Raw genomic sequence first — 22,005 nt, forward strand, 5'->3', positions numbered from 1 at the left:
ATTCTATACTAGATTCTAGTTACAGAATATAAAAAAATATGAAAGCATGTAAAACTTGAGATTATGATGATTTGGAGGAAAGCAGCTGATGATTTGGAGGAAAGCAGCTGTAAGTAAGTAACACAGACCAGAGAGATTAAAATATGTGATGAAAGAATGAGATGAATAATGTATTTATATTTATTACAAAATGATCATTATACAATGCCTTGTTTTGAAAATAAAAAGTATAAAAACCGAAAACAAAAGTAAACATCACGACATATCTAGCAGATGTACCATATGTTACGGTGATGTCGTCGTGTTCTGTCTAGAGGAAATAACTGAGCCATTCTGGTGTCCTGGGACAGATACTTGAACGTATATTCTTGTAATACTGGATTTTCTTTACTTGTTTGCGAAGTAAGAAGCATTTAAGTCTCACAAAACTCTGTAAGTAATGTTTGAACCCCTAATATGTTTATTTGTCGTTTATAATAGAGGTGCATAAGACTTTGCTTAATTTAATTTTGATTTCATAGCTTCATTGCAATAAGGAATCAAACAAAAAGATTAAATATTGGTTAACTAGAAGTTTGTATGAAAAAACGACGATTTCTTTAATATCTTAATTGATAATATCGATGTATACTTACGATATCAAACCTCAAGAGGGTGCCAAAAACGTAATAGAAATATGTGATATATACACTGTCAAATGTTGAATAAAAATTGACTTAGATAATCACAACATTTACACTGCAATAAAAATCCAGCAAGTCCATGAATCGTCAATATTGGATGAACAATTTGTTTCGATAATGTAATGAACACATAATTATGATTTTGCGAGATTTTATGGTAAACATTACTTTTTGACATCAGATACACAAACAGACTATCTTTTTCTCTTAATGCATGTAAATAAAAAAAACTGAATATTTTATCTCAACACAAAAGTTGTTGATTTTGAAACTGTTGGAATTTCTGTTTAATCTAAAACAATATTTGTTTTGATTCACAATTAATATGATGACGAACAAATGTATTAATGTTTTTTATACTTCAGAGGCAATAGACGAACGAATTTGATTTGACATTGTTTAATGATTTCAAGTTTTTTTCTTTTTTTTTCATAAAAGTTATTGTAAAGATGGATTATCTGGGATGGGATGACTACATTATCATTACAACTGTCTTGGTTCTATCGCTTGGAACTGGTTTGTTTCAAACCCGTAGAAAAACAAACCGCAGAACCACCTCCGAATACATCAATGGAAATGGCAACATGGCGGTACTTCCGGTTGCGCTATCGATGTTTGTTTCCTACCAATCTGGGATCATGATGATAGGTGTGCCAGCGGAAGTTTATCTGTATGGTATGCAGATATGTATGGCGTTCTGTGGAAACTTCATAGGTGATTTGATCGGCGTGTATTTGTTTGTACCGCATCTCGTCAGACTTCAAATCAACAGCATTTTTGAGGTATCTTTTCCCTAGTTTTCATTCAATCGTGTCCGTTCTGTACCTGTGCTAATGCCAACAATGATTATGACTTATTATGTCACAAATTCTTTTTTGAAATTTTATGCTGTGAAATTCTATAAATGTGTTTTAACTGTCATGTTCATCTCTTTAATAAAAAATTTCCCTTGCGTTTTTGAAAATGTGATTCTTGTGATATTATGCGATGGTTCACGATAAAATCTTTATGGCGAAAACAGTTGCCTATCGAATCTAACCTTCACTAAACAATCGGTTAAATCATGAGCAGTAGTTAACCAAGTTGAAACATGTTACTAAGTATAAAAAATACCTTTAAAATGAGTCACACTTCAACATTTAATATTTCATCTCTGTTATAGTACCTGGAAGTACGTTATAATTCTCGAGGAATCAGACTGTTTGGAACTATTCTCAGTATCATTTTTGGGGTATGTAGTATGCTTGCACACCCTATGTATTTTTCACACCATTGCATGTCAAAAATAAGACAACCAACGGTTATGTTTTTTTTATTAACATTTAATTAGTCATTTCAGTTATAAAAAGAAAATAACTAGTAAAACATTAAGTGTGAAAATCAAATTTGCAAAGAGAAAGATGTCATTTGTTAGAACAGGCGATGATATGGCAGGAAATAGTGGGTTCGACACATTTCATGTATATTGCCATGTAAAAATGGATGAGCAATGACAGTGTATGGAATAGTGCCTACGATAAACCGGATATACAAAGATAAATATATCACTTCAATTCTTTTAAATATATTAATTAGAATATATTTTAATATTGATCAATTTTAAGAATATTTAACGAATGTTCAACGAATTTTCACACTGAAGGAAATCCATTTTTTTTCTGGTGAAATTATTAGTACGCCAGAGCCTAACTGACAATGTCAATATATTAATATTGGAAATTATCATGCATTGGGTTTAGTATTGTGCAGTGGCAATGTAAATAGTCCGGGATGGTTTCACTTATGTCGTATTGCGATAAATCATAAGTCACATATGTATGGTATATGATATCAAGACTGTAGGATAAAATATATATATATATATTTTTATATTTTAGAAATAATTTTATTGTATGTTTGATTATTTGTGTTCTTGTTGTAGATAAACTATATGGGTACAGTATTGGCAATGCCCGCTGTTACCCTTAAAGCTGGTAAGATTTTACTTCTAGAAGTACAAATATACTGCAAGCAATGCATCAGAGTAAGTTTAGTTAAATAGAACTGTTTTTCTGACATAGTATATATAAGTATTTGGTATGTAGTACATTTTCAACCGTTTTCAACCTAACTCATCTGAAAATTGTACTTTGTTACAATGACAACTGAGATATTGATATTCAATGAAATAAACATCTCCTATTTCCATTAAATCTTATTCTGCTTCTAAAGGAAATGGTTATTCTAATTTGTGAGGTCAACGTTATCAATATATTAATCGACATTCGACAAAATCATCGAAAGAATTTTTACGACGTTAATTGACTTTTTCGTGCAATCAATTGGAAACATTGTTTTAGTTGATTTTCATTTCACAGTGGCTGGGATCGATATGTGGGTTTCTGTAGTTGCACTGATGGCCGTAGTGCTTATATATACATTAATAGTAAGTAATTTCATATTTTGTATTTGTAGAATATATGAGCAAGTGGTTATGGCTATATATGGATTTATTTCTTAATAATAAAATCTGGCTAACGCTGTCAAAAAATGTCTCATTAGCATGTCTTCAATGTCGAAAATTTATACAGATTTACTGCAAAGATCAAATACCATACTGTAGACATAGAAATGTATGCTTATCTTTTTCTGTATATACATGAACCTATGAAACTAGAAGTTCGAAGTCGTGTGAATCGCGAAAATAAGAACGTCACGAAATATTTACACGGGTAAACAGTGAAATTAACACTTATTAATAAATCCTATTCTACATTATACAAATAAGGTGAAAACTTTATTCATCCAAATATCGTTTTTATGAAAGCCTAATTCCTCTTTAAAAATAATTAAGATATTCATATAATCCTTTCCATCGCATGGCCTTCTCCTGGTCACTAGAGTATTGTTGTCTCAAGGTATTTTAAACTTATTTTGTTATTCATTTATTTGTGATGCAATGTAGCCTATGTGTTGTTTTCAGGGTGGTTTCACGGCCGTCATATGGACTGATGTTCTACAAGCTATTCTTATGGTCGTCGGCATTTTAGCGGTTTTAATTAAGGTTTGAACATCTGGATCCTGACGATATGTTACTATTTTAGTATTTTGAATACTTGTTTGTAAAATTCATGCTTTTTTATTTCAAGTATTGTAATTATCAATTGTCACAGTGTGGGTCTGTCGGTATGATAATTACGGCATATAGAATTTTAACTACTATTGTCATACTATCCACGTGAAATAACTCATCAATCTCACCATTGATCTCCTCACAATCATCATTTAATGATAAGATTAAGATTTGTGATTTTAAGTAATGATAAAAGAGTTTATAATTATTATAGAAGATTCTTAAGCTTCAATCTGAAACCCAACAAGGAATCTTTATTTTGCTAGGTTCAACTAAGAGCAATATTCTACAGTTTCTTGTTATTTTAAGACATTTTAACTTGACTCTCCTCCTGATTTCTTCTCGTTTAATGCTTTAAAATGAAAATTTCCATATTGTTGCAAACATTACGTTTAGTTAACCATGAAATATTGTCTTTTCATTTCCCTCATATACTGTATAGTTATCGATCAAATCATTCAAGTGTGACTATACTAATCAAATTATTCAAATGTGACTATACTGTATTGTAGTGTTAAAATCATATGTGCCGTAACAGGGCGAAACATTTGCCATGGTATTTTTTATTCAGTAATCTTATGAAAACCATTATGTTTAATGAATTAAGCTTTGAAAATAATTCAAATGAGCAGACAAACATGTATGATGGCTTGTAAACGTTATTTACAAGCCAAAATTTTAGCACTGTAAAATTCTTCTTTTGTATGCCTTATGTATGTTTAGATGGAAAAATATCTGCAGAAACCACTTTATGATTACTTTATACATTGTAAACATCTTACATGAAATTGTAGACCACAACTTGGCTTCATAGTCTGACCGTAGGCTCTCATTTTACTGCACCATACAGTAGATGTAATTATAATGCTTTTTGGCAGTACTGCCAAAATCATTTTCAGCTTAATTCATATTTTTAAAATTGAAACCAATGCATTGCTAGTGTTGTAATTTTCAAAATCGTGGTAATTTTTGGTGGTAAATAAAATATCAAAAGCTCTTCTTAATTCGTGAGTTTGGAAATTACGTCATATATAACTTTGATATATAAACTGATTTTTAAACACATGTTATCACAATTTTGGTAAAACGTACCACAAACGATTAAGTCTTCTCTGTAGGGTACTAGTGCAAATGGAGGACCCCATGAATCATGGGAGACAGTTTACAATAAGGACCGACTGAATTTCTTCTTGTAAGTGTTCACTATAATTTTTCATTAATTTATCTATATACAATTTGGAAAAAATGACGTCACACACAAAACATCATGCTCTCATTTAAAACCTTTTAACATAAATATAATCTACATCTAGAAATATATGTAAATGATAATATCGATTTTTGATAAAATTCTGAAGAATAACTTGTTAATTACCACGAAATTGGACACAATTGGTCTATGTTAAGCTATTTATTCACGTCAAAATCGTCAACTCAAAGGTGAAGGTTGATTTAACCTATTTTCCCATTTCAATATTGAAAATAAATCGAAAGTATTTTGAAAAATATTACAAAATGATCCGGTGAATAGTGATAATGATAATATCATATAGTTTGTGTTATCAGGTTTGATGTTGATCCCACAGTCAGACAATCCTTCTGGAGTCTGTTGATAGGGAGTGTCATCACATACCTTAGGAATCCATTTCAACAGACATCCTTCCTCAGGATCAAAGCAACACCTAAAGGCAAGAGGTAATTTATGTTAAATTTAGCATGGATAAAAGAATGATCAATTTCTTTTCTCGTATGCTGTCTCTCTTTTTAACTAGTAAATGCTTCATACTTGTCACCGAGGAATTTGAATCTGAAATCAACACATATTTAAATTCATAGTGATAAATGTTTTGATACCAAATTATTATATTTGTAGACATGATGTACACAAATAGTACAATTTAGATTATAAATCTGGAAACAGTCTATTTTCTAGTGACACAAAATAAATGAATACAAAAAAAAAAAAAAAACCTGGGGTCTCATGTTGACTTAGGTCCTTCCCTCTCTTGTTCATTTGATGTCATTGATTCAAAATTAATCATTCAATCGGGATTGGTAATGCATTCAGGAAATACGGCTCGTTATGTACTTTATTTCTGTTTGGAAAAAGATTTTTGTCAGCGGCATTGAAACAATGAAAAATCGTTTCAATTTTCATTTTATTTTGGGGATCGGGTCATTCCAAAATCGAGGATAATTACCACAGTAGCCCTGTCCATGATGCTCCAAGCTTTTTCAAATAAATGATGTGTGTAAAAACATTGTGCAAGGAATATGTAATATTTTGATGTCTTATTTTTATATTTCAAATACCAGAAAAATTTTCTTGTATTTCAAAACTGCTATAATCGAAGATGTGTTTCCAGAATAGCATGTCCCTGACTAGCATGTACAATATTATAAGATTAAAAGATTAATTGAAGCTGATTTAAATTCGTACAAGGTTCTGTATTGTTCATTAATTTCGTCGGAAGAAATTTTCATAATATTATTTAAATAAAAAGTCACAGGGGAAATGTTAAAGAATTTCTAATTATAAAAAAAATATAAATGTAATAAAACAAATAAGTTATGCCTCTTGTTTTTTTTTTTTTTTTTTTCATTTTATACTGCGGTATATTAGTTAACTGAAATTTACTCCACTGTAATTACACCAAAATTGGTCCCCTGCGAAGATTTTTTAGAATTATTGTACAAATGGCTATGATGAGAAAACAAGATGCATGACAATCTTCATATCTTCATATCAACAGGATGTATCTAATAGCCGGGGCTATTGGCTTGGTTGTTAACATTCTGGCTGCGATGTGTGGGGCTATAATGTTTGCTTACTATTACAACAAAGGATGTGATCCTTTAATCTCCAAGCAGCTTAATAACGCGAATCAGGTATTGTTTGTTTTATCTCGACCATTGTTTGTTTTATCTCGACCATTGTTTCATAATATTGTCATCTTTAGTTCGCGATTTTTTCGCGTTTGATTTACTGAAGTTCAGCTGGCAATTTTGGAGAATGTGTTACTTTTGATGAAAATATTTGAGGATATATGAAAGTGTAATTTAGATATCTAAACAAACCATACATAATAAGAAGCAAAACCATGATCAATCATGTACATAATCAAAAGGACATTTGCATCAAGACGCAATTATTGCAGTCAAAACCAGTAACTGCAATCTTATTTTCGTTAGTTTAAGTTTTGTTTATTTGCTAGACCGTTATTTTAATTAAGAATGCCTTATTAGGGAGCGTCAATTGGATGAAATATGTCTCTTTCATTTGATACAATTGTAATGATGAATCATGTCAGTGTATTATGTTACTGTGCCATTTATTCATTCCCATTTTGACAAATTACGATTTTTATTGCAATTTGGTTGAAAAGCTAAATCTATTTTCTTTTAACCTCTGTATTGCTATCCTTAACAAGAATTCATATTCTGGTGTCCATTTCATCCTCTGAACTTTACGTTCCATGTGTTTTCACGTTATCTGTAGCCTAGGCGTCATAAAGTACTATCTAGTTTAGAATGAAAGGACATCAATCACATCTTGTACAGAATTTCACACACAAAACTACATACAGCATCTCACTGATACATAACACCATACGCTGTATTGTTAGATCTGACATATTCATAGGCATATGGTGACACATTCAAAATTTGAATTTCTCTTTAATCATTCAAAATGTAGCCTTTTTAGTATACAATGATGCCTTATCTGTCTAGCTGAAAACAAAGTTATAAAAATGTTGATATGTTAAACTAAACCAAAAAAACAAAACAATCTTTTTTTCTGTTTACAGCTGCTGCCCGCCATGGTGCTAGATATATTCCAGAGTATACCTTGTCTACCTGGTCTCTTTTTGTCAGCTTTGTTCAGTGCCTCACTAAGGTAGCACTATAGAATATCCTGGTCTCTTTTTGTCAGCTTTGTTCAGTGCCTCACTAAGGTAGCACTATATAATATCCTGGTCTCTTTTTGTCAGCTTTGTTCAGTGCCTCACTAAGGTAGCGCTATAGAATACCCTGGTCTCTTTTTGTCAGCTTTGCTCAGCGCCTCACTAAGGTAGCGCTATAGAATATCCTGGTCTCTTTTTGACACCTTTGTTCAGCGCATCACTAAGGTAGCGCTATAGAATATCCTGGTCTCTTTTTGACAGCTTTGTTCAGCGCATCACTAAGGTAGCACTATAGAATATCCTGGTCTCTTTTTGTCAGCTTTGTTCAGTGCCTCACTAAGGTAGCACTATAGAATATCCTGGTCTCTTTTTGTCAGCTTTGTTCAGTGCCTCACTAAGGTAGCACTATATAATATCCTGGTCTCTTTTTGTCAGCTTTGTTCAGCGCCTCACTAAGGTAGCGCTATAGAATATCCTGGTCTCTTTTTGTCAGCTTTGTTCAGTGCCTCAATAAGGTAGCGCTATAGAATATCCTGGTCTCTTTTTGTCAGCTTTGTTCAGTGCCTCACTAAGGTAGCGCTATAGAATATCCTGGTCTCTTTGTGTCAGCTTTGTTCAGTGCCTCACTAAGGTAGCACTATAGAATACCCTGGTCTCTTTGTGTCAGCTTTGTTCAGCGCATCACTAAGGTAGCGCTATAGAATACCCTGGTCTCTTTGTGTCAGCTTTGTTCAGTGCCTCACTAAGGTAGCGCTATAGAATATCCTGGTCTCTTTTTGTCAGCTTTGTTCAGCGCCTAACTAAGGTAGCACTATAGAATACCCTGGTCTCTTTGTGTCAGCTTTGTTCAGCGCATCACTAAGGTAGCACTATAGAATACCCTGGTCTCTTTGTGTCAGCTTTGTTCAGTGCCTCAATAAGGTAGCGCTATAGAATACCCTGGTCTCTTTTTGTCAGCTTTGTTCAGCGCCTCACTAAGGTAGCGCTATAGATTATCCTGGTCTCTTTTTGTCAGCTTTGTTCAGCGCCTCACTAAGGTAGCGCTATAGAATATCCTGGTCTCTTTTTGTCAGCTTTGTTCAGCGCCTAACTAAGGTAGCGCTATAGAATATCCTGGTCTCTTTTTGGCAGCTTTGTTCAGTGCCTCACTAAGGTAGCGCTATAGAATATCCTGGTCTCTTTTTGACAGCTTTGTTCAGCGCATCACTAAGGTAGCACTATAGAATACCCTGGTCTCTTTTTGTCAGCTTTGTTCAGTGCCTCACTAAGGTAGCACTATAGAATATCCTGGTCTCTTTTTGTCAGCTTTGTTCAGTGCCTCACTAAGGTAGCACTATATAATATCCTTGTCTCTTTTTGTCAGCTTTGTTCAGCGCATCACTAAGGTAGCGCTATAGAATACCCTGGTCTCTTTTTGTCAGCTTTGTTCAGCGCCTCACTAAGGTAGCACTATATAATATCCTGGTCTCTTTTTGTCAGCTTTGTTCAGCGCATCACTAAGGTAGCACTATAGAATATCCTGGTCTCTTTTTGTCAGCTTTGTTCAGCGCCTAACTAAGGTAGCGCTATAGAATATCCTGGTCTCTTTTTGTCAGCTTTGTTCAGTGCCTCACTAAGGTAGCGCTATAGAATACCCTGGTCTCTTTTTGTCAGCTTTGTTCAGCGCCTAACTAAGGTAGCACTATAGAATACCCTGGTCTCTTTTTGTCAGCTTTGTTCAGTGCCTCACTTAAGTAACGCTATATAATATCCTGGTCTCTTTTTGTCAGCTTTGTTCAGCGCCTCACTAAGGTAGCACTATAGAATATCCTGGTCTCTTTTTGTCAGCTTTGTTCAGTGCCTCAATAAGGTAGCGCTATAGAATACCCTGGTCTCTTTTTGTCAGCTTTGTTCAGCGCCTCACTAAGGTAGCACTATAGAATACCCTGGTCTCTTTTTGTCAGCTTTGCTCAGCGCCTAACTAAGGTAGCGCTATAGAATATCCTGGTCTCTTTTTGTCAGCTTTGTTCAGTGCCTCACTAAGGTAGCGCTATAGAATATCCTGGTCTCTTTTTGACAGCTTTGTTCAGCGCATCACTAAGGTAGCGCTATAGAATATCCTGGTCTCTTTTTGACAGCTTTGTTCAGCGCATCACTAAGGTAGCACTATAGAATACCCTGGTCTCTTTTTGTCAGCTTTGTTCAGCGCCTCACTAAGGTAGCACTATAGAATATCCTGGTCTCTTTTTGTCAGCTTTGTTCAGTGCCTCACTAAGGTAGCACTATATAATATCCTGGTCTCTTTTTGTCAGCTTTGTTCAGCGCATCACTAAGGTAGCGCTATAGAATACCCTGGTCTCTTTGTGTCAGCTTTGTTCAGTGCCTCACTAAGGTAGCGCTATAGAATATCCTGGTCTCTTTTTGTCAGCTTTGTTCAGTGCCTCACTAAGGTAGCGCTATAGAATATCCTGGTCTCTTTGTGTCAGCTTTGTTCAGTGCCTCACTAAGGTAGCACTATAGAATACCCTGGTCTCTTTGTGTCAGCTTTGTTCAGCGCATCACTAAGGTAGCGCTATAGAATACCCTGGTCTCTTTGTGTCAGCTTTGTTCAGTGCCTCACTAAGGTAGCGCTATAGAATATCCTGGTCTCTTTTTGTCAGCTTTGTTCAGTGCCTCACTAAGGTAGCACTATAGAATACCCTGGTCTCTTTGTGTCAGCTTTGTTCAGCGCATCACTAAGGTAGCACTATAGAATACCCTGGTCTCTTTGTGTCAGCTTTGTTCAGTGCCTCACTAAGGTAGCGCTATAGAATATCCTGGTCTCTTTTTGTCAGCTTTGTTCAGCGCATCACTAAGGTAGCGCTATAGAATACCCTGGTCTCTTTGTGTCAGCTTTGTTCAGTGCCTCACTAAGGTAGCGCTATAGAATATCCTGGTCTCTTTTTGTCAGCTTTGTTCAGTGCCTCACTAAGGTAGCGCTATAGAATACCCTGGTCTCTTTGTGTCAGCTTTGTTCAGTGCCTCACTAAGGTAGCACTATAGAATATCCTGGTCTCTTTTTGTCAGCTTTGTTCAGTGCCTCACTAAGGTAGCACTATAGAATATCCTGGTCTCTTTTTGTCAGCTTTGCTCAGCGCCTCACTAAGGTAGCGCTATAGAATATCCTGGTCTCTTTTTGTCAGCTTTGTTCAGCGCCTCACTAAGGTAGCGCTATAGAATATCCTGGTCTCTTTTTGTCAGCTTTGTTCAGTGCCTCACTAAGGTAGCGCTATAGAATATCCTGGTCTCTTTTTGTCAGCTTTGTTCAGCGCCTCACTAAGGTAGCACTATAGAATACCCTGGTCTCTTTTTGTCAGCTTTGTTCAGTGCCTCACTAAGGTAGCACTATAGAATATCCTGGTCTCTTTTTGTCAGCTTTGTTCAGTGCCTCACTAAGGTAGCACTATATAATATCCTTGTCTCTTTTTGTCAGCTTTGTTCAGCGCATCACTAAGGTAGCACTATAGAATATCCTGGTCTCTTTTTGTCAGCTTTGTTCAGCGCATCACTAAGGTAGCACTATAGAATATCCTGGTCTCTTTTTGTCAGCTTTGTTCAGCGCATCACTAAGGTAGCACTATAGATTATCCTGGTCTCTTTTTGTCAGCTTTGTTCAGCGCCTCACTAAGGTAGCGCTATAGAATATCCTGGTCTCTTTTTGTCAGCTTTGTTCAGTGCCTCACTAAGGTAGCGCTATAGAATACCCTGGTCTCTTTTTGTCAGCTTTGCTCAGTGCCTCACTTAAGTAACGCTATAGAATATCCTGGTCTCTTTTTGTCAGCTTTGTTCAGCGCATCACTAAGGTAGCACTATAGAATACCCTGGTCTCTTTTTGTCAGCTTTGCTCAGCGCCTAACTAAGGTAGCGCTATAGAATATCCTGGTCTCTTTTTGTCAGCTTTGTTCAGCGCCTAACTAAGGTAGCACTATAGAATACCCTGGTCTCTTTTTGTCAGCTTTGTTCAGCGCCTAACTAAGGTAGCGCTATAGAATATCCTGGTCTCTTTTTGTCAGCTTTGTTCAGCGCATCACTAAGTTAGCGCTATAGAATATCATGGTCTCTTTTTGTCAGCTTTGTTCAGCGCCTCACTAAGGTAGCGCTATAGATTATCCTGGTCTCTTTTTGTCAGCTTTGTTCAGTGCCTCACTAAGGTAGCGCTATAGAATATCCTGGTCTCTTTTTGTCAGCTTTGTTCAGTGCCTCACTAAGGTAGCGCTATAGAATACCCTGGTCTCTTTTTGTCAGCTTTGTTCAGCGCCTCACTAAGGTAGCGCTATAGAATATCCTGGTCTCTTTTTGTCAGCTTTGTTCAGCGCCTCACTAAGGTAGCACTATAGAATATCCTGGTCTCTTTTTGTCAGCTTTGTTCAGTGCCTCACTAAGGTAGCGCTATAGATTATCCTGGTCTCTTTTTGTCAGCTTTGTTCAGCGCCTCACTAAGGTAGCGCTATAGATTATCCTGGTCTCTTTTTGTCAGCTTTGTTCAGTGCCTCAATAAGGTAGCGCTATAGAATACCCTGGTCTCTTTTTGTCAGCTTTGCTCAGTGCCTCACTTAAGTAACGCTATAGAATATCCTGGTCTCTTTTTGTCAGCTTTGTTCAGCGCATCACTAAGGTAGCGCTATAGAATACCCTGGTCTCTTTGTGTCAGCTTTGTTCAGTGCCTCACTAAGGTAGCGCTATAGAATATCCTGGTCTCTTTTTGTCAGCTTTGTTCAGTGCCTCACTAAGGTAGCGCTATAGAATACCCTGGTCTCTTTGTGTCAGCTTTGTTCAGTGCCTCACTAAGGTAGCACTATAGAATATCCTGGTCTCTTTTTGTCAGCTTTGTTCAGTGCCTCACTAAGGTAGCACTATAGAATATCCTGGTCTCTTTTTGTCAGCTTTGCTCAGCGCCTCACTAAGGTAGCACTAAAGATTATCCTGGTCTCTTTTTGTCAGCTTTGTTCAGCGCCTAACTAAGGTAGCGCTATAGAATATCCTGGTCTCTTTTTGTCAGCTTTGTTCAGTGCCTCACTAAGGTAGCGCTATAGAATACCCTGGTCTCTTTTTGTCAGCTTTGTTCAGCGCCTTACTAAGGTAGCACTATAGAATACCCTGGTCTCTTTTTGTCAGCTTTGCTCAGTGCCTCACCTAAGGTAGCACTATAGAATATCCTGGTCTCTTTTTGTCAGCTTTGTTCAGTGCCTCACTAAGGTAGCACTATATAATATCCTGGTCTCTTTTTGTCAGCTTTGTTCAGCGCATCACTAAGGTAGCGCTATAGAATACCCTGGTCTCTTTTTGTCAGCTTTGTTCAGCGCCTCACTAAGGTAGCACTATATAATATATCCTGGTCTCTTTTTGTCAGCTTTGTTCAGCGCATCACTAAGGTAGCACTATAGAATATCCTGGTCTCTTTTTGTCAGCTTTGTTCAGCGCCTAACTAAGGTAGCGCTATAGAATATCCTGGTCTCTTTTTGTCAGCTTTGTTCAGTGCCTCACTAAGGTAGCGCTATAGAATACCCTGGTCTCTTTTTGTCAGCTTTGTTCAGTGCCTCACTTAAGTAACGCTATATAATATCCTGGTCTCTTTTTGTCAGCTTTGTTCAGCGCCTCACTAAGATAGCACTATAGAATATCCTGGTCTCTTTTTGTCAGCTTTGCTCAGCGCCTAACTAAGGTAGCGCTATAGAATATCCTGGTCTCTTTTTGTCAGCTTTGTTCAGCGCCTAACTAAGGTAGCACTATAGAATACCCTGGTCTCTTTTTGTCAGCTTTGTTCAGCGCCTAACTAAGGTAGCGCTATAGAATATCCTGGTCTCTTTTTGTCAGCTTTGTTCAGCGCATCACTAAGGTAGCGCTATAGAATATCATGGTCTCTTTTTGTCAGCTTTGTTCAGCGCCTCACTAAGGTAGCGCTATAGAATATCCTGGTCTCTTTTTGTCAGCTTTGTTCAGTGCCTAACTAAGGTAGCGCTATAGAATATCCTGGTCTCTTTTTGTCAGCTTTGTTCAGTGCCTCACTAAGGTAGCGCTATAGAATACCCTGGTCTCTTTTTGTCAGCTTTGTTCAGCGCCTAACTAAGGTAGCGCTATAGAATATCCTGGTCTCTTTTTGTCAGCTTTGTTCAGCGCCTCACTAAGGTAGCACTATATAATATCCTGGTCTCTTTTTGTCAGCTTTGTTCAGCGCATCACTAAGGTAGCGCTATAGAATATCCTGGTCTCTTTTTGTCAGCTTTGTTCAGTGCCTCACTAAGGTAGCGCTATAGAATACCCTGGTCTCTTTTTGTCAGCTTTGTTCAGCGCCTCACTAAGGTAGCGCTATAGAATATCCTGGTCTCTTTTTGTCAGCTTTGTTCAGCGCCTCACTAAGGTAGCGCTATAGAATATCCTGGTCTCTTTTTGTCAGCTTTGTTCAGCGCCTCACTAAGGTAGCGCTATAGAACATCCTGCTTACACGAACAATGTGTTACATGAACAATAAGTAATTTCCTGATATTATCAGGAATGAAGGAATAGTTAGGATTATGGTATCAATTTGGACTTCTTCAATGGCTCTGGATGGTTATATAGAGGTTCCTAAACAAGTGACTGTTGTTTATCATGTTTATCAAACTCGAGTTAGTTAATTTTCAAATTTTGAAAAGACACGAGCTTTAGCATCACAATGGTGACCATTTTCTCGTCTTCATACAGGGAAACTTACCACCATACATTGTGTAGTGATACATGTATCTTTCCACCGTAAATTATAGTGCCTAAATAGAGAGCCAGTATTCTATTGTTTTATACTTAGAATAAGCACTTCCCTGCTAAATAGTAAATACAATTCTATTTAAAAGAAAATGCGTTATAAAAAGTAGCCCGAAGTTGAGAGCCAATCGGAATCAAGAGATCTTGGAATTGACCAATCAGAGGCGCCGTAGGTTTTTACACACTGGAGTGTGTAAACATAAACGATAACCAACTGCTTTGAAATTTATCACATCGGTTTTCCATTGTGAAACATGCATAGTTATGGGATAAATAACGTGAGTGATAAAAGTCCATATACTTTCACCAACAACTTTTTCCTTTCTTTATTTGTCATTGAAAAACAAAACAAGTTAATCCCCATATACCTGAACTCTCCGTCCCTCTCTCACCAGTTCCTGTCCCCTCCCTAATACAATCGTGTCTATTGGACGGTGTTTATTAAAGATGCTCCACCGCCAACAGTATATAAATGATACGCATTGATTGGATAATAATTGGTGTTTTCACTCTTGTAAGTATATATCTAATTAATACAAAAAGAAAAAGAAAACGATTTATTTTGCTTATGGTGGATTTTTAGTGTTTTTCTATAGAACTTTTGTAACTGAAGAAAAATGCTAATTTGTCTGCTCCTGGTTTTTCACAGAAAAAATACCATTTTTAAACATTTCTTTTCTGCTAAACACTGTAACCTTAACACAATACTTCTTCGCTTAATGGTATTTTGTGGACTTTAAGCAGTATTTCTTCTTTTCAACACTTCCTAGTTTTGAAACAATGGGAGACGCATAGTTCTTTTCACTAGGATTTAAATTTAATATTAATTATCCAGTAAAGTCTACGCTTGAGTTATTTCAAAAATAATTTCCTTAAGTATGAGTTATTACACAAAACCTTTTACTCCTTACATATGTCTGCACCGAATGGCCGCCATGTTATAAACGTAAATTTCTCCTAAAACCAATTATAACGTTAAACACAAACTTATACAGGAAATCTTGTTTTATATGTCAGCACCATCTCGTCTGTACTGAGTGGAATCATGTCTGTGTTTTGGGAGGATATCGTCAAACCATATACAAAACCAATGTCGGAAAGACGAGGGATCATTATAACCCAATTATCAGGTAGGATTGGTGATGGATTATTATAGCCAAAATAATTCAATTTTGCTTATTACGAGCATTTTTATTGGCTTAAAATTACTTTATCAGCCCATAAAGAAAAAAAATGGCGTCTCCGTTTGTGACGTTGCTTCTGATTGGATGAGATGACGACGTAATGATTTCATCGACAAAAGAGTCCCAAAATGAATTTTGAGTATTGAAGAGATTATCTTTAGTAAATTGAATTATAAGGATAATTTGAATATTTTTTTATGTTATGGAGATATATCACAAAAATATGAGTGTACTCTCATCATAAACCGCTTCGCGGTTTAGTTAGAGTGACTCAGATGTTTGTGTTATATCTTCATAACATAAAAAATCTATTCCAGTTAATCCTTAAATATCAGGTAGGATTGTGGTATATTGTAGATTTGGAATTAGTTCTTTCCCCTTCCATATCTGATTACATTACCAATATTTCGTTTGATTTAAAATATGACATATATTCTAGTATATAATTCAGTAACTTTATTTTGTTTTATTAATCATAACACAACCTTACGTTATAGGGCTGTTATTTGGCGTCTTGGGGATAGGAATAGCTTTCCTTGTGTCTAATATTGAAGGTCCGGTTGTACAGGTGGGTATCAATGACAAGTCAGTGCTGTATCATTTTATAATGCTTTCGAAAATAAAATGTATACAGATACTCTTCGATAGTCCACCTATTTGTCTGCAAATTGTTGATCTTTAAATCAACCAAAAGTTTTGCTGTTTCGCCAACATTTTCAAGTCCAAATTAACTTGTTTACATGTATTTAATTACGAACAAACTCATGATATCAATTTTTAGTGCGTTCAATAAAGATTTTTTTTTTCTTCATAATGTTTCCATATTTTTAGATATTCCTAACAACAAGTGCCTGTTTCTCTGGTGCAGTTACCGGGATATTTGTTTTAGGATTCCTTGTTCCGTGGGCTGATAAGTTGGTTGGTATTTTTTTTACATATTTGTCTCATTTACTTTGAAATTGCATTTTAACTCATGTATACGCTACTTACACCTTATAATTATCATGTTACTTTTTTTGAAAATTCGACAAAAAATGCAATTAATCTTTTTTATTGCATCTAATATTCAATATATAGTTTATTCCATTAATAAAAATTGAAAACAATACCATGATTTCCTTCTTTAGGGAGCTATCGTAGGAGGTGCCACCAGTGTCTTGTTGGTTGCGTGGATAACAATCGGGAAACTGACTTCCTCGGGAACAAGGCAGAACTTTGCATTAGACCCCGCTCCAATAGATAACTGTTCAATGCCCGTAGCGTTACTCAATTCCAACATATCGTCTTCTTCATTGTCTCACACCAACATCACAATTCAAGATGATGCTTCATCTTATGTCCATGAACCGTAAGATTGTTGTCTCCTGACCTGTGTGTATGTAGTACATATGTATATACTTTTCCTATGTTACAAGTAAAATATTCATGTTTCATCAATATGTACTTCATACAGTGATTATATTTATGCCTTTTACGTAATGATCAATCCTTTAATTTTAAAATAAAATATAGATGTGTTTTATTTGGATGAAAAGCTGTACATGTACATATATTTCGTGTAATACAATTTTATGAGATGTAATACACACATTCATTGCAACTTCTTGACGTCAAAATTACTCTTTTTTCAATCACCATTGACCACGTGTCTCTGTTTATATTTTACGCTACATTCAACGTGATTTTCACAATATACTTTGATTATTTCTATATTACTTAAGCTTTTGAAATTCTGTATCGTAAATACTTGTTTACTTCGGTATCGTTGACAATTTTACAGACAAAGCTCATTGTTATGGTCAAAGTTATCGAAACTCTTCTCCTGACTAATTACTGTAGCATATATAACAAATATTATAGATATAGGTTTACATAAAACTGTAATGAAATAAACAATATTGTTGTATTTCTATTTCATATTGTATTTCTGGTATGGATGTGATGTATTATATTTCAGGCATGGATTGGACGTACTGTATTCACTTTCGTTCCGTTGGTTAGAGCCAGTTGGTGTCATTACTGTGCTGCTAATCGGATCGCTCGTCAGCTTTATGACACGACAATGCATAGGTAAATAGGATTATGAATTCAAATGTAGATATTTATGCGAACAATACAAAAATGCTGTCTCTGCAACGTTCTCTTTCCTTTATTTTAGTAATTGAGTGAAATAATCTGTGATATATTCTTTAAGAATGCGTATATATCATTGAGGATGATAAAATATTCTGATAAATCAATCTGGGTGTTTTTTTTCAGAAAAACAAGAGGTTTCTCCGGAATTAATTGTGTCCGTCAATGACTCGCTTTGTTTGTGTTTGCCTACCAATAAACGGTTCCATAACGGGGATGAATACCAGAGCCCGGATGATGTTACGGTAAGCATAACACATTCAGTGTTTGTAAAAGCTTTTAGTTTAATTTAATTATATAGTAGGAGTTTTATAATTTGTTAATGTGGTTTTAAAAGTTGTGTCCCCTGCTTTGCCAATATGGATTTATTTGAGCTTTACCACGGGCTAGATAATCAGGCTTCTTCTGTAAGGCAACTCGCCTGTAGATTGGTCAATTATTTTGATCAGTTAGCCGTATTGGTTTTTTGATGAAAACAGCTAGATTTTTTCCGGATTTTTAACCAACAATTTTTTAGCCTGATCTTTTTTGTTTACGATGTTCTTTTTATTATATTGTTTGTTGAGTTTGTATTGATTACGCAAATTGATTAGTGTGTAGAAACATAAGTATACAGTAGTTTCAACACAAACGCCACGTCATCGCCGAAAATGTAAATATTTTATAAGCATATATTTAATTATTAAATTCCTATCTTGGGGATATTTCGTTGAACGCTTTTGTTGAACGATCTAAATCGATAAATAGTATTGCTAAGTACTGACAGTTATGTATTGAACTTGCAGGGAATTCATATTGGTTAAATGACTCCATTTCAACATCATAAAGATATCTAAGAACCATGCGAAGATAGCAGTTCAGATGGTATGACCTCTACCCTTTACATCTAGTGTCTCGACAGAACATCATCTATCACAAATGCTGATGGATCAGTCTATTGTCTATTGGATAAGTCAACATAAGGACACAGTCTTACCAATGGCCAGACATTTATATTAAAGACACCAATTAAAGAACAATCAAAATATCGTTCATCTTATTTCGTTCTATTCCATTTTGTTGTTGGTAATACGAAGAGCGTTCTGATTCAAATATTCAAACATTCAATGTTGTTTTACTGCACTGCGCGGTGAAGTGTGGACGATACATTTTCAACATTAATATTCCAAGTATTGAATGTATTGAATGAAAATAATCAGCCAAACAATGACACACTATTGCAAACGACCTTGCTGTTTGGTTCTGCGCCGGGAAGGGGCGAGGCTTATCGTGTGTCTACAAGTGTTGACCGCAAGTCCTAGTGTGTGCGATTGCATACAAAAACAAAACTTGTGCGTTTCAAACATTTAATAAAGATTGGATTCACCTGGTACATATAAAAAGTGTTATTACATACACATACATACTACAGTCTTGTCACAAGAAATTGTACAATTAACCTTGGTTTTGTTAAACGTAGCCACCCTGTCGGAAAAAATAGATAGAATACTGTAAGAACGAAGCTGGGAAATCCAACGCATCTACAACGGCTAACTCCGGAAAACAAGATCATCGTGGTTGATTCGCTCAGTTTCCTGAGGACTTTTTGTTAGTTTCTTATACGACATTCCAAGATCATTTTTCATAACGCGATTTAATGTTGATACGGATGGAACATTGGTAGAACCTTGTACAGATTTGTCTTCAAGAGGATGAAGTGTACATGTTATTTATTTTGATTTATTTTAAATCGAAATCGGCCTTACTCTCGGAGTGAAGTATTCGACTGACAGAGAGTTTGATATTTCTATAAATAACCTGATTCTTACTCGAGAGTTGCCAGTCGAAGGCAGCCCTTAGCTCTAAAAAGTTCTGATACGTTCCGATGCTAATTGGTTGCCGTTTTTTGGACGAAATATTTCCCGACTTGTAACTATTTCTCACGCTTTGTTCCGGCTTTGTGACACTTGAAATCACGCTTTGATAAGCTTTATTACGTTTTGATGTGACTATGACGCTTATATATTGTATCAGGTTTTGATACGATTATTAAATCCTGCTGTCTATTGTTACGCTCTGTTATACATTGGAAAATGTCGAAATCGACGATTTCATGTCGCTTTCGATCCAGAGCCTATATAAATATGCAGCACATCCACAAAAACATTGCATCTTTGACTCAAGAACACGATGGCAGAACAACAGGACCCAGAAGTTCCAGATTTGTCATAGCATGATTTATCTTAACAAGACATGATGTTTGTCTCCCTGTTGTTTAACTACATCCTAGCCATTGAGGCGGAGGAGAGGGAAGAAGAACAGCAAAGACAAGGGGAGGATGTCCTATAGCAGGAGGGAGAAAACCTTTTATCAGGAGCAGCTGGACCAGGCCATGGTTCACTACAGAAAGAAGACAGCAGTATGGTCATTACACTAGTCTCCTGGACACACAACTTATATTAAAAGACTCTGCTGCTTTCAGAAGCTTCAACAGATTGACCACCGAGATGTTTGATAGTATCTTGGAGAGAGAGGCACCAGTCATCCAGAAGCAGCAGACTAAATACAGGCACCCCCTTTCAGCTGTCTCAAACTAGCAATTACCTTGAGACAGATGGCCACTGAGGACAACTACAGGTCACTGGCATGTGGAGATATTTCCTACCTTAACCAGGTAAGCGATACAGGCCCTCTAGACCTGCGCCTCTAGTTTCCGTACAGCTTCTGTTGAACAATCTTGTGTTTATCGTCCATTATTTACATCTAGCCTTCTTTCCTCTGTTTAACCGTCCACATGTCCTTTCGAGGTTTCTACAGCGTTCTATATATGTGCATTGCTCTTTACATAAATATGAAAGACATAAAGCATGTTTTCATCCTAATTTGCTTAATAGATGTTAAACAACAGAGATATATCCCTATGAAAAAGATAGATGATACACACATACGTCTAGATTACATTATCGGCCATTTACATAATTTATGCATTTACATATACGCGTGCAGGCAACTGTTTATTTACTGCATAATAAGCCGAATTGTATATTTGATATACAAATTTCTTTTCCCAGCAGGGTAAGCCTCTTTTATCACATTATACATACAATTTCATTAACATAGAAAACCAAGCATTTTGGAAATGTGCCCATGTTATTATGTAGTTTTTCCAAAAGAATTACTTTTTTTTATATAAAAAAGCAATATACATTATTCTGTTTAAAATCTTAAAGGAATGGCTCAGACATAAAGTATACAAATTAAGCAAATAAAATAAAAATAGACATCCAAAGACGCAACTGATATATGTTTCCTATCCGAAATAACTTCTACAATTGCCCAGCTTCGTAAGCAAAGGGATATTTAAATAGTGTATTTCTTTTACCGCTTTTAGTGCTAGTATTGATTATTTGTCTACTTTGTCCCGCATTACTGTATCGAAACCTAACAAAATAATCGAGTGTACAACAGCTTCAAAAGCTTATCAAATTTTTTATAATTGTATATGTCAAAATTTATGTGAAAAAAAAAAGTTTCCTTTTTTGTATTCAAACATGTATTCTCTACTTAGTAATGCTTCACTCTTTTGTAGTTTTGGCGTACAAGTGCACGTTAAAAGTCGTCAGAATGGAGTATACAGTTCTACTGAAGTATTGTGGTTTTATTTTCGGAAAGAAGAATTAGTTGTATGAAGTTGAACATTTTAAATCTTGAATAAATCTTAACATGTTCTAAGTTTCCCCGTGATGTCGCTGGAATTTACCTGGTGGTCATCCGGGTACGTACAGGCACATAGGCTATTTTCAGACATATACATTTACGTGTTATATATATACATATGTGTGTGTGTTTAATACGCATTTTTGTCGAAACTGTACATATCTTAACAAAATTGAGTAATGATAAATTCATAAGGATCATCGATGTTTAGTTTGTAGAACAATCATAAAAACATAATGGGACTTTCACTAAATTCTTTGTGCCTAATATAGATATGCATACAATTGTTAATACGAGATATATGTACATTGTGTATCAAAAAGAAGAAAAATGAAAGAATGAGAGAAAGAAAGAAACAAATGAACAGGTACACAATGAAGTGAAGAAAAGAAATTAAGGATGGATGAATATCACTTTGTATGGCAAAACCGATGAATCAACTAACAATTGTAAAAGCTAAAGAACAAGAAACAAACAAATAAACAAATAATTAGATGGATGACATGGCCTCATGGGCCACTTTTATTTTGAAAAAT

At 35.5% G+C, this 22,005-nt stretch overlaps 1 long non-coding RNA gene and 1 pseudogene across 1 annotated transcript; both read left to right on the plus strand.

The window, feature by feature from the left end:
• The first annotated feature begins 1,132 nt into the window (after window positions 1-1,132).
• LOC138319501 (sodium-dependent multivitamin transporter-like) lies at window positions 1,133-16,992 on the plus strand (annotated as a pseudogene).
• A 603-nt stretch (window positions 16,993-17,595) lies between these two features.
• LOC138319939 (uncharacterized) lies at window positions 17,596-18,758 on the plus strand. The gene is made up of 3 exons (XR_011208051.1): window positions 17,596-17,710; window positions 17,900-18,018; window positions 18,559-18,758. It is a non-coding gene; the product is annotated as an uncharacterized lncRNA (long non-coding RNA).
• The last annotated feature ends 3,247 nt before the right edge of the window (window positions 18,759-22,005 follow it).

The sequence above is a fragment of the Argopecten irradians genome, chromosome 3 (assembly GCF_041381155.1).
Source record: "Argopecten irradians isolate NY chromosome 3, Ai_NY, whole genome shotgun sequence".
Taxonomy (NCBI): Eukaryota; Metazoa; Mollusca; class Bivalvia; order Pectinida; family Pectinidae; genus Argopecten; species Argopecten irradians.